Genomic DNA, 24,738 nt, shown 5'->3' on the forward strand with positions numbered 1-24,738 from the left:
CATACGATGTCACACTCAGTGTATAAATCTGTGGAAGAAGGAAGCAGGGGACATTCAGAGTTACGGTGCCTGTCTTCCCAAGTAACCATTACATGTGATGGATCCCTGCTTTCCTGGAGATGGCTGAAGACCTACCTGCCAATGGGAAATGGTGAATGAATTCCTTGTTTTGCTTTATTTGTGTGTGGCTTTTGCTTTGCCTGTTAAACTGTCTTTATCTCAACCCATGAGTTTTCTCACTTTTACCCTTCCGATTCTCTTCCCCATCCCACTGGGGGGGAAATGAGCAAGCAGCTGTGTAGTATGTAGTTGCCAGCTGGGGTTAAACCGTAACACTCACTAATTAGCACAGGAATGGGGGATGCTTGTTTGTTTGTTTTGGCGCAATGTTTTTTTTATATCACCACTATTAACAGGCACCAGGAAGCTGAACCACACGGGATCTTCTTGTTCCACAGCTATTATGCTGCAGATCACCAGAAAATAACAAGCTATAAAGGATGTTCTAGGCCATTTTACTGCAGACACTGGAGAGTTCTGTTCTCTGACATGTTTTAAGAACTAATTGAGTAACTCCTGGTAGTCTGAACAGAGATTATTTTTCACTTACTTCGTGTTCAGAGGAATTCTGTATTCCTTATTCAAAGACAGAAGCTGTCCAAAACCCTTCATGATGAAAGAAGGTCAGGGTCAGACTTCTCCCAGTATTTCTCCTATAGAATTTCACAGACCAAGTGTATATTTAACTGTATCTGATGCATATTTCACTCACCCCAATGAAGAAACGGGTACACAAAATTGACAACGGGGAAATATTGCTTCCAGGGCTGTGTAAAAAATTATGTGCTTATGTAGTTACATAACTTCCTATTACCAGGTAGCACTCTCTACGTGACTGGGAAGCTAGAGACTTTAGGGTCTTTGTAGACTTTTCCACTTACAAAATCCAACAAATGGCAGTGTCATCAGTCCACTGAGTCACAGACACTGTAAATAAAGCAGGCTTCGCATGATAACTTGTCATTCCTTTAAGAAATTCTGCTTTGTCAGTATCTTCCATAATACATCGTATGATGTAAAAATACCCTATCACAGCTCAGGAATAACAATACGCTCTATTTGTAAGATCTTAATGACAACAGGGTTTAGTGGTTAGAGTGAAGGATTTGGAAACTGTATTCATAAATTCTTTTCTTTGCCCTGCCAATGACTCCCTCTTTATCCACAACATTAGTGGGCTTATTTTCTAATGTTGATCCATATCGTATTAGTTCAACTGAAACATAAAGACCATACTCCTACTGCAGTCCCATCTGTCACACCAGGACAGTTATTCATGTCTGTTTGTCTTTCTCTACTCCATCAATAGTTTAGGACAATTGTATTTACCAGCTTGATGGGGCACTATACAATTATATGAAACCACATATGATATGCAGTCTGCAAGCAGGTAAGATGTAATTGGCTAAAGAATTATGAAGGGCTGTTACCTAAACTTGTATTAAAAATGAAAACTGAATTGAATCCTGTCCCACACCACAAATCAAGTACTTTCTGAGCCTGCAAACTTCAGATATATGGTTGCAAACTTTATTTTAGATTAATTTGACAGGGGAGTGCTGCTGAAGTAAAGCACCAAGGGAGAAATGAATACACTCAAAGACATAAGAGCATCCGGTCTATAACATGGGCTGGATAGAAAGGAAAAGGACAAAGATTTCTAGCTTAATTTTGAACAGCTCAGAAGTTTGCAAGGTTTCCAAGCTTTTTGAGGATTTCCATCAATAGCACAAACATAAGTTTAAAAATTAGTAATGACTGTAAGTTTCAAAAACTTAATTATGAAGTTAATTCAAGTATTTTGCTGTGGACTTTTGTAAAAAGAAATGAACCCTTTGCAAATGAACTAATGACATTATCAGAGAAAGCAGAGTACAAAGGGTAACTCTGCTCATCTCCCTGAGGTGATGAAAACTGCACGTGTCCTCCAGGACCTTCTACCTCACTAATTCTCACATCAAGTCACAGGATTTCTCTTTTATGAGTAACTATGCTACCTCCCTCAGTGACAAGTGTTGCACATTGAGTAAATACTACCCAAAAAATCATTTAAATTTTAACACCTCCTCCTCTATTAATTCACGAGTTCCTTCCTATTTTGTTCGCAAAGTAAGAGCAAAAGAAGCAAGGCAACTATAAGGGAAATACCGTAAAGGGTTGAGCACTGAAGAGCCCTGTGGCATTTCCCACTGAACAGACAGACATTAAACATCTGGTACCTTTCTCCAAAGCCAAACCGCTGCCCACACTGGGCTGCAGCAGCACACTGGGCGCAGGACACACCGGGCACAGATCAACAGGTTCACTTGTTCCCAGAATACATTCTCCCATGTATAGCTCCATAGCCCCTGTGGGGGTCACCTTAGGGCAACACAAGAGCTCAGGCTAGAAGCTCTTTTAAAAAAAAAAAAATAAAAAACCCCAAGCATATGAATGCCCTGCAGGGCAGAAGCAGTGAGGGGATGGTGGGCCGCACCACCAGCAGGCATGGCGGGTGGTGCCCCTGCAGCACCCGCAGCGGGGGAGGTTCTAGAAGCCTCCGGCTGACCCCCTCGGGGATTCGTGCAGGGCCGGCTGCCACCGGGCGCGGGGAACAGCGGTTTGTGAAAGAAACCTGGGCCACCTGTGGAGGGAGCCCAGGGCACCGCCGGCCTCAAACCAGGCCAGTTGGCAGGGAAATGCGGGCACCCCTCTATGCCACCAGGGCAGGCGCTCTGAGGAGGCTGCTTCAGAAATCTGTGGTAAGCAATTTTTTCTGGAGGTACTTACAGAGCAGCCGGAGCAGCCGCTACAGCCGCCAGGCGCTCGGCCACCCGCCCGCTCCATCCGGCGGGGCGCACACGTTAAAGCAGCCGCGCCTGGGCGGGGCGGGGAGTGCTGGGCGCGCAAAATGGCGGCAGGCGCTGTGAAGGGCTGAGGTGTGGAGCACGTATTCAACCGGGGTTAAAACAAAGTCAAGTTTTAATTTAGAGAACGTTGCTAGAGAAGGGCACCACATGGGAAGAAAGTATAGGAAGACTTTAGATTGATGAATAAGGAAAAGTTTCCACAGAAACCCTGACTGGCAGCCAGCGGTGGTGGCTAGGAGCTGAGGTGACCCCTCAGAGGAGAAAATCCCTCTGCTGCAGAGAGGTGGCATATGGTTTGCGTAGGGAGGGTAGCTTGTCAACAAAGCCTGAAACTTTGATTTTGACTGGAAAAGAGCAAGTGAAGGGTACATGGCCACCTTCAGACACCTGAGGGAAGGCTTGGCTGCCTGAGGGTATCAGGGCTGGAAGGAGCTTCCACCTTCACACTAGCCAAATGCCACCTGTGTCCCTGCAGGAATGCCTCAGCTCACTCAAAATCACTGCTAACAGGCCCTCTGAACACACCGTCCCAGTGTCTGTAACCAGCCACAGGACTGACAGATCTGTATTGCTGTTGCTGCATTCAGATTTCAGCCCTGCTTAATATCTATCTCCATGAGAGTGAGGTGGTCAACAGGTAACCAGGAGGAGATGAAATTCAGGAGGATGACAGCAGACAGGTGAGGGAAACTGGCATTATCATAATGGCCTTTCCTCCTGCACTGCAGAGATAACACTCTCACCCGCTGTTCAGAAAGAAGACCACACTCTGTGTCTGTAATATTACATAGGTAACTGTTTCTTGGCTACCATCAAGAGACTTTTCAGGTACTGATACCCTTGATCCAAAATACCTGTCAAAGATGATGACAGGAAAAACGTTGCAATCAATAACACTTACAGTTTCTCCACTTCCTGTAATACTGACCTGCTGCAAATTGGAAGGGGGCAAAAAAACCCCAAACGCTACGCTTTTTCCTTGTTCAACCTGGCAATTTACAAAGTTCATCCTTCAGTGCTGCCTCCTGGACACTGCAGATAATCCAGGATGGTAAGACAATTTGCAGATTCAGGTTTTGTTCATGAACTTTCAATTTGCCTTTCACAAGTAAAACCAATAATTGATTGGAACCAAATCCAAAGGCATCTGATTGATACAAAGGGATATAGTGTGTCACAATTGTCCAGTATTCCAGATCTGCAGAAAACTAAGATATGCATGAAATCAAAAACCAAGCAAATCCATACATTTTAATTGTGTTTTGCCAGTACTTTATCCCACCAACATGTTACAACTGGAAAGTACTGGTGGCTTTCAATGTTGTCGTACAAGTATTGTGCACAGATTTAACACCTACAATAAATGTCAGTGTCAGACTCTCATTGGTGTTTATTAACCTGTGGACATGAAGATAGTTTGAGAAAAAACAGCCACTCCTAAAAATGCAGAATTTGAATGCAAGGTATGGTGCCTGGCTTAGACTATCCACAATGCTGCAGGTCTTTTTGCTTGTAGAATCATACCTGTTTGTCTGAATTATGCGACATTTCAAAAACTTTGTTATTTGGGAATTCTCAAAGGAAATTCTAATTCTCAGAATTTGCTCCTTGCAAAATTGCACTGTCTGTGTGAACCTTGACTACTTATTAACTGCAGTATTCATAGATGGTTTTTTTTGTTGTTGTTTCCTAGACAACCACTCCAGGTTCCCCCCAGAGCTCTTGCTTTTGTGTTCCCTGATTAAGATGTACATGCTGCCTTTGGCTGATCTTGTTTCTGGGAATAGTATTAATTTTTGTAGGTGTGATACTGATTAACTTTTTATTTTCTTAAACAATATTAATTCCAGTATTTTATAAAGAATGATAGGATTACATGAATTTTAACTTTGCTAAATTATAGCGTAAGCTCCCTAATGTGGAAATTATTCTAGTGATTTTGCTCAAGGCAACTTTTGGTTTACACAACAGACTGATTGAATTCTACAGTTCAGTTTTCTTCAATTTTTATGCAGACTAGCCATAATTAGAACATGCCTATCTTGTCCTGAGGACTCCTAGAGTTCTCTTTTGAGTCACTCAACTATGGCATTTTCTGAGTTTGTAACTCAAGTTGTAACTCAAATAGTTATGTCAAATGCCAGACATGTGGCTCCTCCACTGTGGCTACTACTGCGACTTCTAGTCCCTTACGGAAGTTTTCCTGGCAGTACAAAGGCCATCAAATCTACCATCTTGTCTTGCCTTAGTCTTAGTGTTGCCTTGGTCTTTGGATAGTTAATTAAATTTCACTGGGTGTAAAATCAAATTGGGTGCAAGGGGAGGAGGGGTAGAAACACACATCTGTGTCTAGGTGAACCTGGCTCATTAGCTCCTCTCTTACTGCCTGGAAATGGATCCATTACTTCACTAGCCAGATAATCCTGTACTCAAATGAGTCAAAAATTTGGAAGAGGAACCATGCTTGGAAAAAACGTGAAAGTTATTATCTTAAAGTTCAGGTAGAGTTTAAGTACCTTCCTCCATAGGAAAAAAACTTTAGAATGTGCTTAATGGACTACAAAATCAGGACCCCAAGGGGAGCTAAGATCTGGCCATCAAGTGTAGTATCTCCTATCTTTACCTACCAGACTTGCATTCCTTTGTTTCTCCAAGCACTTACTATATTAAAATATTAATATACACATTATGTGGCTTTACTAAAAATTAATTATAGATCAAGTTTTTATTAGCAAGAAGCTAGAGTTCTTGATATGATTAAAACATCTTGCGTATTGGACAAGATATATCTGATTTGTATTTCCCAACATTAGAAACTAAACACTTTAAGCCATATTTTCTATAGTATATATCTGTTTTGTATTTTTATAACATGGACTTTTTGTGACATGTTTGAATCTTACAGAATTTACAAGACTGTTGAATGCATCTATTTTACTTGCTGAAAACTTCCCTCAAAATTAAGTAGGCCATTTTGCTTAATATGAAAAGCAAAAAACACTATTTCATAAAGATAAAAATGCAAGAATCTCAAGCAGAAACCATTATATGTGCTTTTCACCAGCACCATAAGAAATAAATAATGGAGCTCATTTTATAAATCTCTGTCAACAACTAGTACCATGTTAATTGCATTTATAAGGTGACCTGGGGCATACAAAAATATGTATTAAGGGGGAGTGGAACTGTATGATTATTCTTATTGTTATATAGTTCTTCCTGGGGAAAAGCATCCATTTCTCTTAATGAAGCAAAGTCCATTTTGCTTCATGCAGTTTATGAATGCTTTCAAGTATAACTCACTATCTGAATAATACCTGAATCCTGAAAAGTTTTTTGGAGGGGTTTAATGTATCTTAAATTAGAAAGGTTACTTCAATGGGAGACAATGAAGTCCCACAGTTTTACTGCTTGAATGTAATTCTGGAGCGTAAGGCCTTTTATAAATATTGGACAAAATGCACAACAGGTTTTCTGTTAGTACGCTGCTTTAATATTTTTTACAATACCCTTTACTGATGCCTTGTTTTCTCCTGTGGCTATTTTTGGGGGAGCATTATACACAATCAGTCAGCTTTATACATTTCAGAATTGCTTCTGATGCCTTTCTTTCACACTAAAAGCCTCTGTAGTACATTACACTGCTTTACAAACGGGAATCTCGTACCATGTTCCTTATGTACATATGTAAATTGCCTTCATTTATTTATGCCAGTGGCCTCTACGCTCAAATTGTATGACTGCTGAATAAACAACTTTTCTCTCCGAGTTACTTTTTTCATGCCATTCATGTCATGCTGCCGTGCAGCACAGGGTGTATGTAACCACTAAGTGAGGTGTGCTTAACCTTGGAACATGAGTTGGTTCCCAAAACTCCTTGGGAATACCTTGGAAATCCTTTCTGCCAGCTGCCTATTGCAGAAGAAATAAGTTTGCCCAGATTTCACCAGTGAAAATTGGAGTGCCTCTCTTTTCAAGCACAATTTTGTTACAGAAAAGTGAAAGATGTCTTTATTTCCATCTTTCCGCTAATCAACTATTATGAGATCTCTGATGTGCAAACAAGCAAACATCACATAAGCAACAACTGTGGCTCTCCAAATGCTCCCCAGTTGCCATTTCCAATTAAATGTTCCTGGAATGTTCAAGCTTAATCTCAATTGTATTTCAGTTTTCATTAGGTCAAAAGTAGGCTCTTCTCTCCATCCATCAAAATTTGCTGTTTCCTTGAGAATAAGATAGGGAAAACTGGCATATAGGTTCATAATGAACATACTCTTGAAGAGGTGGGGGGTGACCTTATTTTATTAACTTTGGGCTATATTGTCATTTGTTCCATGACTTACCCATACAATGTCTTTTCCCTTTTCCCTCCAAAACAACGCTTCCTCAACTGCCTGTGTCCAGCTGTAGTCTATGGCAGTCTCTCTCCTACTCATTGTCTGTGTTTAAGCACATTTTTGCTTTCTTGCACTAGCACAAAAAGACAGCACCATGCAAACATTTGTTTGATACCAGCTTTCCTTTCAAAGGATACAATAACAACCTTTTCTGTTTCCTTCCAGAACAGGTATCCTTGAGATGCCTTGCCAACTGCTAGACAGCAAGTATGCACTGCTGCTCTGCCAGTGAGCAGGCCAGACAAATTGCTTTCCAAGCTGTGTAATGCAAGCCCGAAACAGAGGAAAATACGAGCAAGGTAAGCACAAACCAGACACCAAAGGGAGAAAAGCATCAGACAATACCCAGTTCCAAAATGATCCACTAGCATCTACATTTGCCAGATACAGAGAAATAAGTCTAAAACACATAAAGAAACATGAAAATAAATTTTGACGCTGGGAAATCTTTTGACACCAGAATAAAGGTAGTCAATTGCATCACACTTTTTTTTGTTTGTTTGCTCCTTTTTTTCTTTAATTGAAAGTGTTTGTAAAGCTCTAACCTACAGGCAAAAGGGAGATAACAAAAAGGAGACAAAAAGAACTCAGAGAGCAGGAGTCACAGCAGCCAAAGAGTCACCTTGGGATATGCCTTGGACAAAGCTGCTCTGGCTTTTTTTTCCTGTGAGGTAGCCTATGGGGAGGAGCTGTAGGCTCAGCCCTTAGTGTTTCCTGTGTACTTGTCATCAGAGAATTGTTCTCAATGTTTCTCAATATATGGTACAGTTAATCTATGGTGGCATTGATCTTAAAATACCATGTACTTCATTACAGCCTCAGCTAACCCACCTTTAATGGGAAAATGATCACTGTTTATCCCTTGTTTATAGGTAATAGAACATAATAGCTTGAACTGTTCAAAGGCTGACCATTTGTTATAATGTCAAACTCGACACCATTTACCTTACTAAAATCCAACAAAAGATATACAGCCACAAAGAAGCATTTTTTTCCCTCTGTTGTCTAGTGCATTGGCAAGACTTTGTAATTTAGATTTACTAAAACTGTGTGCTCCAGTGGAATGCAAAGAACTCCATAAATGCTGAACGCCATTATTATTATCAATGTAAATCAAAAGGTGCAATTCTGATTGAGTAACAGAAGCCAAGATCTCTCAGCAGAGAATGTTACTAGCACCCAAGACTTTAATGGTCATATCAAACCATGTCGGAAGAGCTGCTTTTCTACAGTGCGAAATCCTTTGGTTGAGGAAGATGTTTGTTTTTAAGCAAATGCCTCTCATATAGATGATGCTTTGTGAGTAATAATGTAATGATAGAGATAAAGAAAAGAGAGTCATTCCAACAATCACTAGAAGTTGAAGAGCCCTGAATGTTTAGAACAGTTGTACTGTAGTCTAATATATACAGAAGATAAACTTACTGTTTCAAAAACACAAGCAGGTATGAAGAATTCCTTTAGAAAGAAAGACTTGCTTCCCACCATCCATTTCCATCATAGGTATTTATAGGAAACTAAATCATTTCTGTCACCCCCAAATATTTTAACAAAGGCAGGTAAGGCACACGAGAGACACTACACATACAAACACATAGCCTCAAGGAACTTCTAACTCACTTCTTTGGGAGGAAGAGAAGAATGAAGGAGTCTGTAGAATTCGTGCCTTCCATTTCTACATGAGGGAACTGATGGCAGATCTGCTTCAGAGGGAAAATGTTCTAGTTATCCTTAGCACTGGAAGCAAAAAAGCTGTGACAGGATGTCCCTGAGCTATACTGCTTTAGAGATCAAATTCAGATCTCTTGCCTGGTATTGTACTGGACCATGTAGGGACATGATTATATCACTGACTCCCCTTGTAACCTGGCACAGTTAACACCCTAACTCCCCAAATATAAAAAGAATCAATAACATTTATTTTCTTTCATCTAGAACATGTAATTTATAAACTCTATTCTTAAATATATGATGTTGCGTTAGTGTTAAGGATAGATCTTTTGCATATGTGTGTGATGTGTACACACATGCAGTCACACAAATTGTTTCAGTTTTCCAGTTTCACTGTTGTTTCAGATACTCTATTCTTTGATACGGATATAGAATTGGTGTCTATATGTGAGGGAACCTTCTTGTCAGCTGAATATTACACTGACAATGGGTCAATGCTGGCTTTCGATATCATTTGCTATGTGCATGTTACCTGATTTGTACTTTTCCTTCCTTTTCTAGTTTACACTTTGAAACAACATTAATGTTCACGGAGGAATGTTTTTATGTATCGAAGGATACATCTAAAGGAGGCATCTAAATCTAATGGAAGTACAAGGAAAGCCTCACAGACCTCACAGCATCCCTGACCTTTCCCTCACATCTGTTCTCCTCTTCCTACGCATGCATATATACAGAGTCAAAAGATTTACAAAGCATGAAAACAAATGGAGTCATACAAGTCATTCATACTGGGTCACATCCCTGCTTTGACAAGGTACAATTTAACCTCAGACTGAACCTGATTTTCATAGACCATGGGGAACAGTTATATAACAATGAACAGCTGAAACATAAATAGACAAAGATTTTACAAACCAAAGCAAAGGCAAATTATTAACTTATTTTTAAAAATTACTTTTCACACTAGCTTATCTTGAACTAAATACTATAAAACTACAACCTTAGGAATACCATTTATATGTTAGTTCTCATCTTGAACAGATAACTTATTTGATATTTTATTGATGATCCTTATATTCTAAATAATTTAAAAAGAATGAATCTCAAGGAAGAGCTTCAGCCTTAAGAATATGTCTCTGTAGTACAGCTTTATACTGCTTTAGAACTGCATCTGTATGTGGTCGGCCCTTGCACAGCCAGAGGATTCTCATGTTTGACACTTCTCTGTGGGACACTGTTGCTGTTTCTTTTTCTGAATGTTGCAATTAAGGATTTTTCAAACTGTCCCTGATGACAGCTATAGTCAAATGTACTGAACAGGTTTTTACCTCTCTGAGAAAAAAACTTCTGTATGACAATTGTAAGATGCTATATATTGAAGGCAACCTAAAAAACTAAAAAGATTAGACATCCTCCCTCCTCCTCTTTCACCTCTCTTCCCTTATTCAGATGCTTAAAATTCACTCACATTATGTCTAAATTGAACATTACATTGCTGTTTAGCAATATGTGCAATAAGATGATAATTCATAATACAAAATCCAATACCAGCTTAATGTGGTAATAGAAAACTGCTTTTACACCCTTCATTATATAGACGTGCTATATGCCTTTATAGTGTTAATGTGTGGTGCCATTTTACAGTTATAGACGAATACAAATTCAATAGAGAAGGGTAATCAGAAAGAAGAGAGACTGTTACAGTCTGTGCAGTGCTGAAGACTGACCTTGGTTATTCATGAGGTTTTTATAAAACTCCTCCCTGTAGAAGTCCAATGGCAGGAGGGATCTGATGTGAAATTCAGAGCCAATAAAGAGCACAGGGGAGTTGAGTAATCATTCTTCTCTGTAAGTGTTGGACGTTACGCAGCTTGCAGACTTCTTTTGCCTATAATTTGACTCTCTTACTCATTCTATTTCAGTAAATCAAGAGATGACTCATAGAAAATCAGAATCCAGGCACAACAGAGATACCATATAACGAGTCATTTGTTTTATACTGGGAATGTTGGCAAACTTACATGTATACATGCTGACTTCTCTCCTTAGTACTCAGTTAAGCTTTTGACTGCTGGATAATCTCTTTTTACCTTAATCAATTGCACTGTGACATAAAATTTTAAAATAGGCTGGTTTTCTTATGGTAATAATGCTGTAGAGCTGACTCAAGAACAATTGTCAAGGCTAAAATTGTAATTAAAGATACATGCTTATTGCCCAATTTACTTGTGCTTCTTAAGAACTATTTATTATTTGTTTAAGGAATGTTTTCAGAGAGATTAAATTAAAACCACCATTTTTGTCTGTGAGGCCTGTTCAAAAGAAGTAACAATTGCATTTCAGTCCTGAATCCAATATTTGAGTTTCCATATCTGATTTAAGCCTAAGCTGCTTTAAGCGAAAAATTAAATTAAAAAAAAATGCTAAGAAGCATTAAGTAAAAAAAGAAAAGATGAGAGAGCTCAGCTATCACCCAGCTGACATCTCCTAACCTCTATAAAGTGACCACAAGGCTGAAATTGGTTTGGATTTCTTTTGCTGTTGTTTGACTGGTCCTGCTCATATGTAACAGCGACATTTGTGGGGAGTACACAGAAATGTATGTTAAACAAGAATCCAGAGACACGGTGCAACGTGCTATGTTGTAAAAAGTAAGATTACTCTTGCTTCTGCTATCCAGCATGAGATATATTAGTAAGATATGATATTAGCATTTATATGAGCTTCACAGTGCACAGTACGTGAAAACTCCACATTGCACTGGCCTCCAACCTGACTGATGAGTTTACATAAATGCTAAAGCTAGCCTCTCTCACTGTATGTCATGACATACAAAAGAGATCTTTGTGAAAGACAGCAGATGGGGTAATCTTTTAAGCTGAATATTTCATGTTCATTTCTGAATTCATTGTCCCATTCCCTCAAAAGAAATTGTCCATGCTTCAGCATTTTGTTTGGGGAGGTAATAGTTTTATCTTAGCAGGAGGTGTTTATACTTGTAGGTTCTACACTTATATCAGAAACCATAAAGATTTGTGATTCTACAGTCTTGGACTGGACCCCAAGAATTATGAGTCTCTGTTCTCCCCAGAATTACAGGAGGAAGCACTTAGGATTATAACCTTTGCTTTTGAGCTTGTGTCCCAAGCAGATCTGATGCCCAACTTTTAGAACTGGCTTCAACATTGAAGGTAACTTGCTCTCATCCTCCTTATTTTCATAAGATCAGGAATACATCTCCTGTATCTGTCATCAAAAACCCTGCGGTGTTTCTTTGTCTACCTTATGGTGGACACAAATACAACCAACTTCATTCAACTTTTATATGGGCAGAGGCTCCTTTCTTTTGAAGTTGTTATAGAAACAACTTGAGCCTGAATGCAGGCTGAAGGTTTCACAGAATCCTGCTCTAAGCACCGCAGAGTAGCAGAAAGAGAGCTGCCTCCACCCCACTGATCATATTATTACGTATATTAATACCTAAACCACCACTGCCTTCTCTCTTGGCATTTTCTGCTGATCATACACAGACTGAAAGTGGGTCAAGGATATGCTGAAGAATTTTACAAGTCCAATCAATGTCTGAGTCAAAGAAACAGAGTACTGCTGCATAAAGAAGTAATTTGACACAGTAAGTTACAGTTAATATATAAACAAATAAAGTGCCTAAGTGTGGAGCAGAATTTCATGCTTTAGCACAAACAGGCCATGAGCAGAGGGTGAGTTTCTAATTAAGAGAAAATTGCTATGGTAACCAAAGGTGGTCACACATAATTGGGTGTGAAACCACATGAAGCTTCATGACAGAGGTGTCTGCATATATTATCCAGCACATTTTCTGTTTCTTAAATAGGATTCATTGTCAGGTCAGACAATATTTCCATATTTGATGTGCCTCCTTTCTGAGCAACAAAAAAATGCATCTCTGTGGGCTTCAGTGACAGTTTCAGCTCTTAGCATCCTTCCTACAGCCAAGGCAGCAGAAGTCTGGATGCAACTCCTGCATGAGCTAACAAGCAACAGAAGAAAATGACATTTTCATTGTATCTGTATGAAACGCGGGAAGGGGTCTCGGTTCTTTAGATGATATCAGAACAGCCTATGCACAAAGGCAAACTCAAACTGAGGATTCTCAGCCCCAACTTATTCTCGATCATGAGTCAAGAACAAAGAGAGGTATTTGACTACATGTTTCAGGGATGAAGGTAACACTGCTTCTCAAAAATGGGACTGTGCACACTGTCTAGCTTCTGGATATCAGACTTGATACTATAGTGTCTTAGTTAAAACAGTTATCATTGAAAGTTGGTATTTTATCACAATTAGTGGGAGAGAGAAAAGTGATAGTCTTGGAGACTGAATTATTCTGTGCAACCAAGACCAGTCTGGTAGGAGCACAGGGAATGCTTGAAGCTCACAGTACGTCAGCACAGTGACACCTGCAGCAGCAGCCAATTGTAACTAACAAATTTACTTAAATTTGTGAAAGTTACTTACCAACTTAAGCACCTCCTACTAGAGAGTTTTGAGCATTATCTTAACTAATTAGATTATGCATTATCTATGCAACGAATCGTGCATTATCTGTGTAATGAATCCTAATGAAGATTAAAGGAAAATCTCATTACTTCAGATTGTTCTGGCACAAGATTTCTGATTTCTATTAAAACTCTTTCTTGAACACATGGATATGAAAGGTCAGGTCTTTGACTTACAAATCCCCATTTCTCTGTACCAGCTGCACTTAAAGGGCACAGAGCTACTTGAATGCATCCAATATTCCTCTAGTCTGGATACATCTTGTAACTTCTCAGGACAAGATGGATTCAGAAATGGAGAGGATAATTAGAGCAGCTCCTCCAAACTTCCACTATTACTGCAACTGCGAGAATCTTTGAGACTCCGTTTTGTTAAGAACTGCTTCAGGATCTTAAATTGTCCTTTTTCCATTTACCTTATATTGATGGTGGTTCTCTAGGTCCATTGTATTTGGCAGTTTCTCTGTATACAAGGAGTCAATTAACAAGCTCTGACAACACATTTTTGCATTCCTGTTGTCTACAAAACAAGAGCCGATCTGTTCTGCATCTTTAAATGAGGTAGTGGGCTATCATTAGTCTCTCTGTATGTCTGAGAAGGCTGCTCAACTGCTCTGAAAGTGCAATCTGTATACACAGTAGGGCATTAAGGCAGCCAGGAAAAGCGTATCTGACAGAAAAGTAGTCAAAGGTAAGTCAAAACTCTCAGTCAGCACTGTACTGCCAATCTAGCTGTGTTCTGCTCTTTCTGCACATGCAGATTTCCCATTAATTACATCTCAGCAGGAGTTCTGCATAAAGCGATGTGGTCAGTCACTAAGAAAAAGCAGAATATCATAGTCTGCCTCTGTCATGCAGGGAGGAGAACCTTGCCCATGGTGATTAGGTACAATGGTTGACAACAGATGTTAATTATTAACATATCCAAAGGGTCCTATGGCTTAACAGAATCTGTAACAAGATACGTTATCTACTTCATTGTAGTTCATCGTGGAAGATATAGTGGCAGTTTGATGTAATAGGATTTTTAAGGGTTTTTGAACGTATTCCTGCATTGCATTCCTCACTCCTTTTTCTGCTTCTTCTTGATGCATCACATTGTGTTTTCTTTGTTTTCCTTTTTTTCTAGTATCTGATTACCCGCTATTTTCTGATACAGTAGAACTACTCAGAGGTACTGATCTGTTTTGTTTGCCAATTCACATGTATTTCTTTTCACCTTTAAAAAGTATCAACCAGATGGTTTCCAAAAATGCCAATTATATCTAATATATTGTTTGAAATTAAAGTATCACTGCAAAATGCCTCTCATCTTATTAACTGCTTGAAGCTATATGTATCACTTCAGATACACAAAGAACTATGTTCCGTCACTGTATTAAACAAAAGCCTACTGAGATTTTAAGCTGCTTCAAGATAAATCTGGATGAATAGCTAAATTGCATGCTACGAAGTATTAATGTGTATCTAAAGCTCAGATCTGAAAGCAGATCCTTCAAACCGTTCAGCAGTTTCAACAGCACAGTAAAAGAACACACTGATATTTTTTTTCTGTCTCAGTTAAGAAACAGACTTGCTTGTGTACATCAATGGAGACAAGATACATCTTTCTGATGACAGATGACTGAGGTGTTACCTGCTTTTGCTTGTAGCTGGGAAGTTACTTAACTCTATGAAATAATATTTCATTTTCTACTTCTCTGTAACCCTACATTCCCACTCCAGAAGGCACCTGGGGATCTTCACTGCTGAAAATCAGTTTTCTTATAAAAAAAATAAAATTGGGAACGTTAATAGTCATAATTTAGTTTCCTACTAGAAACTGAGACATAGAAACCGTCACTGACCTTGACACACATGCAAACGACTTAATTAATGGATTAATTGGCACTTGCAAAAGAACAAGGAACCAAGTGAGGAAGAAGAAAAAAAATTTAAAAATTTGTATGAACCTGATTAACTCTTTTCTTGCTATATTAGTTTAACCTGTAAATATTTTTCACAGATCGAAGCTACATAATATGAATGTGAAATCTATTTTACCATGACGGTAATTCCCAAAGAAAGGCCTTGTATTCAACAGCTCTGGCAGATGCTAGTGGGAATCATGATAAAGAGACTTATGTCATACAAAGTTGATGACTTAGAACTCAGACACTGAGTAAAACAAACCCTTGATGTACCTCAGCTGTTTCTGAACAACATGTATCACCAGAAACAAAAATTATAAAAATATTCTTAATAGGAAAATGAACTAGTTGAAGTCAGAGTGGGAGCACTATGTAAGGATGTAAGGATTTGCCAGACACATCAATTCCAGAAAACTGGGGGAGGGCAGGTCTTTTTGATCCAACAGACACTCCAAAAATACCACAGGCTCAACACAGAAGGTGTAAAGAGCAAAAGTCGAAGTGCACAAAAAAGAGTATATAAAGCATCACATACAATGAACAAGCACGAACTGCTGCAGGCCTGGCATTTGGAACTAAATGCAAGAAGTGCAGAGGCTCGCACTGTTCCGTAAGGGGCACTGTGTGCATGCAGCCAGGGCAGAGCACAACAGTTTGCACAGAAGAAAGCTCTATAGGAGGGACATCTAATGGTGCAATTAATGAATGGCCTAAATGAATGAAACAACTATAAGCTGGACATGAGTACGGATATAAGAACATTTAAAAATCCATACTTCCCAAGCAATGACAAATGCAGTGTATTGAATAAGGTATATGCACTTGCTGAGCAACTTTAAAATACTGGGAAATTAAAAACTGTTGAAATTGGCATGGATATTGTTGAATTGGAAGTAAAAAGAAAGTTATTATTGCCATTGTACTTAATGTTCACACACAATAACAGTCTGCTGTCACAATGCAGATCAAAGAAACTGCAAGAAAAATTCAGAAAATAAGTATGACAAACACATGCCATAGTTTGCACAATGATTTTCTAGAACAAAACCAAGCATGACTTACAATATATCCAAATATCAGTTATCTATTATTTTATTTTGGGGGATACAGTAAGTTCACTTACAATACTTAAAAGGTCATCCAGAAAGACTGATGTGCAGTCGCAAAAATCTTACATTATCTTAAAAATACCTTCACTCTTCTAACACATCATTTGTACAAAACTTTCTCATTTCCTTAAAATTTTAGGGGCAAACCCCCCCCCAGTAAATCCTGCTCAGAGATTTTACAAAGTTAAAGAGAGAAACTTTAAACCCTGTAGGCCCATACAGAAAAGCCAAGCCACTGCAACTCCCCAAATGCAATTTTTGCCTGAATTCATAGAAAAATCAGTCGTCCTTTTAAATGATCTTGTTCTTCCTGGGATTTTGAAAGTGGTAATTAAGCAGCAGCATCTCAGCATCTGGACAAGGCTGTGAGATACACTTAAATGCACATTAGGGTTATTGCATAAACCCTTTCCTTTCCAGCCTTCTCTGGCCCAGGCTTTTGAATCTAGTTGTCTTTCCCCCAGTTACCAGATTTTACTCTTCCCACAGCAGTTCAAAGGCTTATACTGCCAGACCATTAACTAAAGCTCAAGTGGCCAAAAAACACCCCTCAGAACAGAGACTTGTTCTGCAGCATTGAAACTGAATGTCTGGTACAGTGAGATCTTTGACTTTCATAGAGTCCGAAGACAAGCCCCCACCTTGGGGCTGTTTGGGGGCTGGTACCTCAAGAAGACAGAAACTGAAAGAAACTATGGCTTGAAACTTAATTAAAACTTTGTAAGCATAATTTTGCTTAAGATCTTAAATAATTGAAATGAAAAGCTTGTACTCTATTGGTAGCTAGTATCAGGATTGAAATTGTTCAGAAAGTCTCATCCACATTTGCTTAGAAACAACAAAATCCTATGGACTGCCAAGACAAATTAAGAGAAAAGTTCTGTCTTCTAAGTCCTGTAAAGATACCTAACCTACCACATGTTTTAAAAGATGCAGATATGTAAATATCACTGTGAATTTTACAGTAAGTGCCTTTTTTTTTTTTTAACATGAGCAGTTCAACTAATCTGATCTTCATATAATGGCAGTGGCTTGAAAATTTTTAACTGAATTAATCAGCAGGCTGTTCTGTTAGCACGAGGAATCTAACAGTATTTTTCATTAAATTATAGCTTTGTCTGTTTAGTGGAAACTGATTAAATGTATACCTCACTTCCAATTTAACACTTTCATTTTCAATGAAGCATCCAAATCTAGCAGCTTGTTTTCACATGATACAGAAGCATTCAGTTATGAACTGGATATCAAAGTGTCAGTCTGAATACCCAAATGTGTCATATCTCAATAAAAGGAAATCAAACTATGTATGTGGGCTCTGAATGTAAGAAAGCCGAACACCACAAAATAATATAAATATGTTAAATCAATCCTTTCAGAAAACCTCACTTCAAGGGATTTTTTTAGTGTCTTTTCTTATAAAACTCTGGCTTGTAGCATTGTACAAGGGAAGGAACAACGAAGAGGAGGCACCCCCTGCTCTGCTCCAGCAATGAATAGAAAGGAAGGAAAAAGTTATCCTTGTAACCTTTTCCTAGTGAACGCAGTTTTCATAAAAATCACCATTCTTCAAGGGGTTATCAGCTTGTACGCATATTGCAGACCTTCAGACAGACCTTAAAACAGCTTTGGAATTCTTGCTTTCTAAAGAAGGCAATAAAATCAGAGGGAGAGTGAAATTTCCAGAGCAAACCAGCATCAGACATGAGAACAGTGCAGATCTCAGTCTCCTGATCTGTATTGAAACACCAGTTATACTGAAATTACATGTATACCATTTAATTCCCATGTAACTTCAGTACAGATGTTCTGTATTAGCAACACACAAGACAAAAACTTGCAAAACATTGTTTTCCTTCTTGTGTGAGTGATTTTTCTAATATGTGATTATAAACTGAAATGTTCAAAATTTCTGTCAATAAATACTACTTATATGATGAAATAATAAGGCTTTTAACAAATTGAAGCCTGATACCTACATACATCATTCTAGAAATGCATTGAAAAGCATGAACATAAATCACAGAAGCAATTACAAAACAGCTAGAAAGAATAAATAAGGTGTAAGCATGCTCTATTTCAAACAAGAAAAGATGTTATTTTTTATTGTCTTCTTGGTAAAGTATACTTCAACCAGATTACAACAAAATTACCACAGGATATTTAAAAAAAAATACAAGAAAGCATTTAGAAAATTATATATATACACATTTGCTTAAAAAGTCTTTAATGTAAACATTAGCATAACAAGTTAAAATAATATTACAAACAGTTTATTAATACTTAGATGAATACTGTACATATATACGCTTCAGAATTAATACTCTTTCCTACAGTTTTAACAGGAACAACAACAAAAAAAAAATCTCCTCACCCCCCCCCCCCCCCCCCCCCTTAAAAGGGAAAACCAGCTTCTTCAATTGCCAGCAGGTTTGGTCCCACATACAAGATACTTCGTTAGATATCTAAGCATTAAGTAAGAAAGAAAGCATAGCCTTTCAGAATTCAATTTTCAACCACATTTATGTTTCTGTAATTTTTAGTGTCTTAAATGATTAATACTCCACTCAAAAAAACAATCGCAGTTTAACTTCTGTCATGGCATAGACATAATTTCTGAAATCTTGTTAAAGAAACAGATTTCCCCTACATGGAAGTGCAATACATTTGTTTCAATGCAACAGGAAAATTATTTTTTAAGCCAGATATTTGCAGCAATTTGTAAACCTGGAGAATTCATTCCTCTCTAAACATTTCAGTGCTGTTTTCTAGTATAAATTCATGCAATTATTAACCAAAACCTAAGCCACTATTATTAATTAGAAGTATACTCTGATTATTTTTAAAAAATAAATAAATAATCTTAGGTTATAGATAACAGGACCGTAAAAGCACAATTAGTGCAGAATAAGAAATAAATGAAATGTACAGTGTCAGACCACTGTGTAGAACACGTGTTTTATCTCCCATTCAATATGTGAAATACAAAGCAGTTTAACTGGTATTTTTAAAGATATTCTATATTTCGTGTATATAATTTCATATATTAAAGTGATTCTTCCAATACCTAATGCTAAGAAACTACTGAAGTGACTAAATAATAATTAAATTAATATTCCATGTGGTACAGGGCGCTGACTGAAATATCCTAACCTACAGACACTGAAGGAGAGAAATTCTTTACTTTCTTGAGTAGCCTAACCACTTTTCCAGAAGTGACTCAAGCTCCAGTACAGAAGTATTGTTATTGCTTCCACGGAGAAAATTGTGTTCTCATCTTAAATGTGTTTGTTTTCATATATACTGGAGTTCCAGCTAGAAGAGCACAGTGCTGTTATCAAAGATTTGCAAGGGTGTACAGGAGCAGAATTTGGTGAAAAAAAGTCTTTCTTTCTTTTAAGCAGCTGTTCCACAGGTTTCTCATAACAATTTCAAGCGGGTAACAGTATTTCTATCCACAGGTATATATTATCTGTCCTCAGAATTACAAGATAGTAGATGAAAAATGTTTTGAGTTGGGGGATGAGAGGTTTGAACCTTTGAAATGGCGTGAAACTTAAGCAGAAAGGAGATCCCTCTGTGCTTTGAAGGAAAAAGAATGGCAATATCTGAAAGTAACTAGTAACTGATTCTGTTAACAAAATATATTCTTAAATCACTTATGTGTCCTGACAGACAGTATCATTAGTTCACTTGGGGTTCACCAAGTCTCCCTTATTGTTAACTTGCTGCTCTGAGTCTGTCAACCCCATTTGTTAGTAGGTTCTCATTAATTAATTGACAGCTACCAAGCAGATAACCATTCTATACAATAAAACATTATTTTGTAACAAAAAAAAAATGCACCTTAGCAATAGGTCACAATTTTGAGCCAGTAATCGTTAACACCATTATGCCCTTTCTCTAAATACTTTTATTAATCCAATCACGATGGTTTGTGACTTGCAGTAGATTCTGTAAGAGAGTTTAATTTGATTACAACTATCACATCATCAATATATTCCATAAAAAAGACTGTCTTTGAAATTATTAATCTTCCTAAGAGTATGTGACTTAATGGACGTATCAATTTAAGCCTTTATAACTATGTCAATACTCTGCCTTACATAAACCTTGGAAATTTATTATTATTATTGGGAAACTTGATTTAATGCAAAAGCCAAGCCGATACAATGCATTCTCTATAATGAATGACAGAATCTCTAAATAAATGAGATTCTGAAAAACCATAGTCAATATGTAATGAATACTGATAAGACAATCACATCTGCAAAAGACAGAACCGAGTCTTGCCTGGCCTGTGTTTCTTAGGAAATTGTTCATTTTGCATGTGATTGGAGATCAGCATTAAAATAAGTGTGGTGCCACTTGTTTCTACAATTTATTTTGAATAGTCATTAGAAGGTTCCAGATGAGCAGCCCTAGAGCCCTAATACATCTGAAGATAAAACAGGAGTGAAATGAAAACAGTATTATAAATTCCTTGGTACTGCCTCACACCACGCTGTAGCCTGAGGCTCGCAGGAACAACTCCAGGGACCAGCCTGTCCGAGTTCTCCGTTTTGTGGTTACAGGGCTGACAAGAACTGGTCGAATCCATCAACTCATGGTGCACCAGCCACTGACCACATGCATACAAGGGTTTAAGAACTATCAGTCAGTACCAAAGGAAATCAGATTTGTACAAAAATTCTAACTACATGCATGGAATTAGGTGACACAGAATAAACTGACAAAATAATTCAATTGATAGAATCATTGTTACAGGTATTTTATAAGAATAACATAACTATTTGGGATTCTTAATACCAGCTGGTCAACCTTCTTCAACAGTCTTTGCTGGTTCTGGTAGATAAACATTAGAAGTGGGATTTGTGACAGATACGTACGAGTCTCTCAAAGACAGGGCATTTACAGTGTCTTGAGGTGCTAAAGATTTGGGCATTCATATCACCAGGTATCTACTTGCAGTCATGCAAGTACCTCACTGATCTTCAGAATAACCAGGGTTATAAAGTGGGAAAGCTATCTGGTGATGAAAGGCTTCCATTTAATTATTTTCTGAGATTTTAGAGAAGTCACAGATGAGCTTTTAAATGGATTAGTAATGCACCCATGATAGTATCTAGTATCACAAAGTGAACACTGTTTGCAGACTGTAATCTTAGGAGCCGATACACCATTCAGCTAAAGGTAATTAATTGTAAAGAACAATTTGTACACAGTACACATTTGTACACAGTAAACAAGTTTAGTATTTTTGTGATCTACATATATACATTAAAAACTACAAGAAGCAAGATAATCCAGAATGAAATAAGATCCAAGTGTCGATACAAAAAAATTCCTGCTAACCAACTAAAAAGATATTTAAATTTAGTCTGCACTAAATGAGATTTCTTACCATTTTCAAGTTTCTGAATAAGGAATACTTTAATTTCTGAATTATTTCCTGAAAATGAATAGAGCTTTGTGTGACAGATACATCACAAGGGTTTCCACACAGTGTTTTCTTTCAGATTTACTTGCAACTCTGTGTTAATAAATGTGTGTTATATTTCTACTAACCTAGTCTCCACTTTCAGAAAAATTAATTTAGAATTGTTTCAAAGTGAGACCATCGTTATACCTATTTTTGCTTCCAACTAAACTATCAGCAGTGTATTAGACTGAAGAGTTTGGAGAAGCATTAAATGACAAGATACTCAAGTTCTTCTTAAATAAATGTCCTGCTGTAGTTTACAGAAAACACCAACAGTAACTCATCTTATAATAAAAACAAATCAGCTAGCTCCCAGGCTGGCCTTTTGGATTTTCTTTTTATCTATTTATTTTGTAAATGAGATTCTCTTACTGACCGAAAATAGTTCCATTTCTGTGACATCATTTTACTCAGTGGTACTTCCATCTACTGAAATTTCTGACCTGAAGAGTGAACTCCACTTCCCTCTGCCACATTTTGCTATTCAGTGCAATCTATAAGCTACATATTTCAATGGTAGGAATCCAGCACTTGGGGCTCACACTCAGGCACCAGCCCACTGATGCTACTCACTGTGTGTAACAAACCCCTACTCAAAATGACTGGACCACCTACCTGACAAAACAATACATGATGGTCACAGATTTGCAGAATGGAAGTTCCAGTTTGCTAGAACTTTAGTAAAGCAGTGAGGTACACAATCTGTTATTAATCATCAGCTTGTTTTTCTGCAGAGTAATACTAGATTTCAGTATCTACTGACATGAGAATTTAATATAATGAATGGATAATAAAATGACAAGATACATCAATTTAAGTAACATTATCCAAAAAAACTTCTGAGAAGAGAGATGTTCTTACACAAAGGAAAACCAGAATATAATTGATAGAAAATTTGAACGTACACTGCTTAAACTTAATGAAGAGAAGAAGATAGTAACATATAATTAACTGCCTACGGCAGCGCAGCTAATGGATACTGAACTGGATTCCAGTTAATCCACGTCAGGACTTCCATCACTTGTAATAATTCTTGTCAATTTTTTTCATTACTCTTACAGTAGTCCCATTACAAATTACTTTTCAGTAAGAGGTGATGGGTAACAGGCACTTTCATTACAGGCAATTTTTAAGTATCGCCATGCGAAGGGTTCTACAAAACCAGAGGAAGAATTCCAGACTGCCCTGTTAATGATGGACTGTTCTGTAACATCAGCAACAAATTAATAACAAAATATAACCCATAACTTGAAACCACTGTTTTGTACCACACTAATTCTGTGTATCCTTGTTGTGGTGTGTAGAAATCAATGATATTGCACCCAGCCTTACGGCAAGACTGAAATTTCACTAAAAAATTATTACATTCTCTGACTTTAAAGAATTACTTCCCACAAATGAAGGCTATTGAGAATATCTAACTAGAAATGTACAAAAGCTATTTTTCCACCTGTAATGTTTTTCCCTTGTCAACTTCTTTGTCAAGTTTTTTAAAAACCTTTGTGTGTGTCAGAGGTTACAACAAAAAAACTCCAGTCTTCCTATTTACAAAAGGTAATAAATTAGTAAGGTTCTTTTAAGCACATTCTTCTGACATTAAGTAGTGATAATTGTAACTGTTCTCCAAAGGAAAAAAAAAAAACTGTCTTGACATGATACTCATGTCTCTCTGGAACAGAAAAACGTTCATGTAGAAAGGGAGACAACACAATACAAACAAGGAATTCATAGTAACAGAAGAACTTCAGAACAAAGGAGAATATGTGCAATGCAGCTTTACAAAACAAAGAAAATGCCTATCGGTTTGCTGAGCCCTGGTGAAGAGCCCTCATATTCTTTTGAGAAAGTGATTACTGCCTTCCAAAGTAGTTAATCAGGATATGACCCTTAGTAATGAATGTCTCCTTTCAGGATTTAAGTTGATGCAGCTGTAGTCTCTTCAGGAGTTTAAATTATAAATACAGGCTAGGAAGGAATCACAGAATTAAAGTACATGGTGCCAGTATTCACAATGACAAAAACAGGGTCAAAGATCACCACTCTGAGGTTCCAGGCTTCGTGGCTCTCTTTGGTGGCTGCGAGATAGTTTGGGGAAGCGTGTTGTCACTCTCGAGCGATTGCTTTTGCTTACTGGTTCTCCAGAAGGTGGAATATCACTAAGAAGACAAGAAATAAAGACAGAAGTATCTAGTTTATGTTATACGTAAATTATTCTGTAGTTATTCCAAACATGAAAAAAGCAGATGTTATGAGAGTCTGGCACATGACTGCGAAGTACGGCACACATCTTCAGCTACACAGAACTGCATTCTTTCTACTGGTATCTCAAGTGTGAATTACAAAATGGGCTCTTTCAAAAATGAGAACTAGTAGAACTTTCAATACTTTATGGAAGATTGCAAATTACAGGATAAAAGCGTATCTCTATGAGTTTGCAGTTCAGAAATGGTGGGAAAAGCATTCTGAAGTGATAAAAGTACAAGCAAAATAGACAAGAGCTTGGATGATGCTCTACTTAACAATCCTCTAATAATGGATGGATGTATCATTACATGATGAAGTACATTAGTAATACATCCCTGTTGGGAATTCTTCAGTCTCTTCTGACCCACAACAGACTACAGTCTTACATGAATGAGCCTTTTGGAAAAGACTCTGAGAAGTACATTAAGTTCATAAACAAGCAGTAACAGAAAATTCCAGCTTACCTAGGTGATAT

General features: G+C 37.7%; 1 long non-coding RNA gene across 2 annotated transcripts; it reads left to right on the forward strand.

Moving 5' to 3' along the window:
* The first annotated feature begins 47 nt into the window (after positions 1–47).
* On the forward strand, positions 48–13,147 carry LOC114013112 (uncharacterized). 2 transcript variants are annotated; one of them, XR_003555971.2, is made up of 4 exons: positions 48–151; positions 7,475–7,608; positions 9,542–9,797; positions 12,075–13,147. It is a non-coding gene; the product is annotated as an uncharacterized LOC114013112 (long non-coding RNA). The 2 variants fall into 2 exon arrangements; XR_008747423.1 differs by lacking the exon at positions 12,075–13,147 and having other exon boundaries at positions 9,542–10,904.
* Positions 13,148–24,738: the final 11,591 nt, after the last annotated feature.

Source organism: Falco peregrinus, chromosome 5, assembly GCF_023634155.1.
Source record: "Falco peregrinus isolate bFalPer1 chromosome 5, bFalPer1.pri, whole genome shotgun sequence".
In the NCBI taxonomy this organism is placed as follows: Eukaryota; Metazoa; Chordata; class Aves; order Falconiformes; family Falconidae; genus Falco; species Falco peregrinus.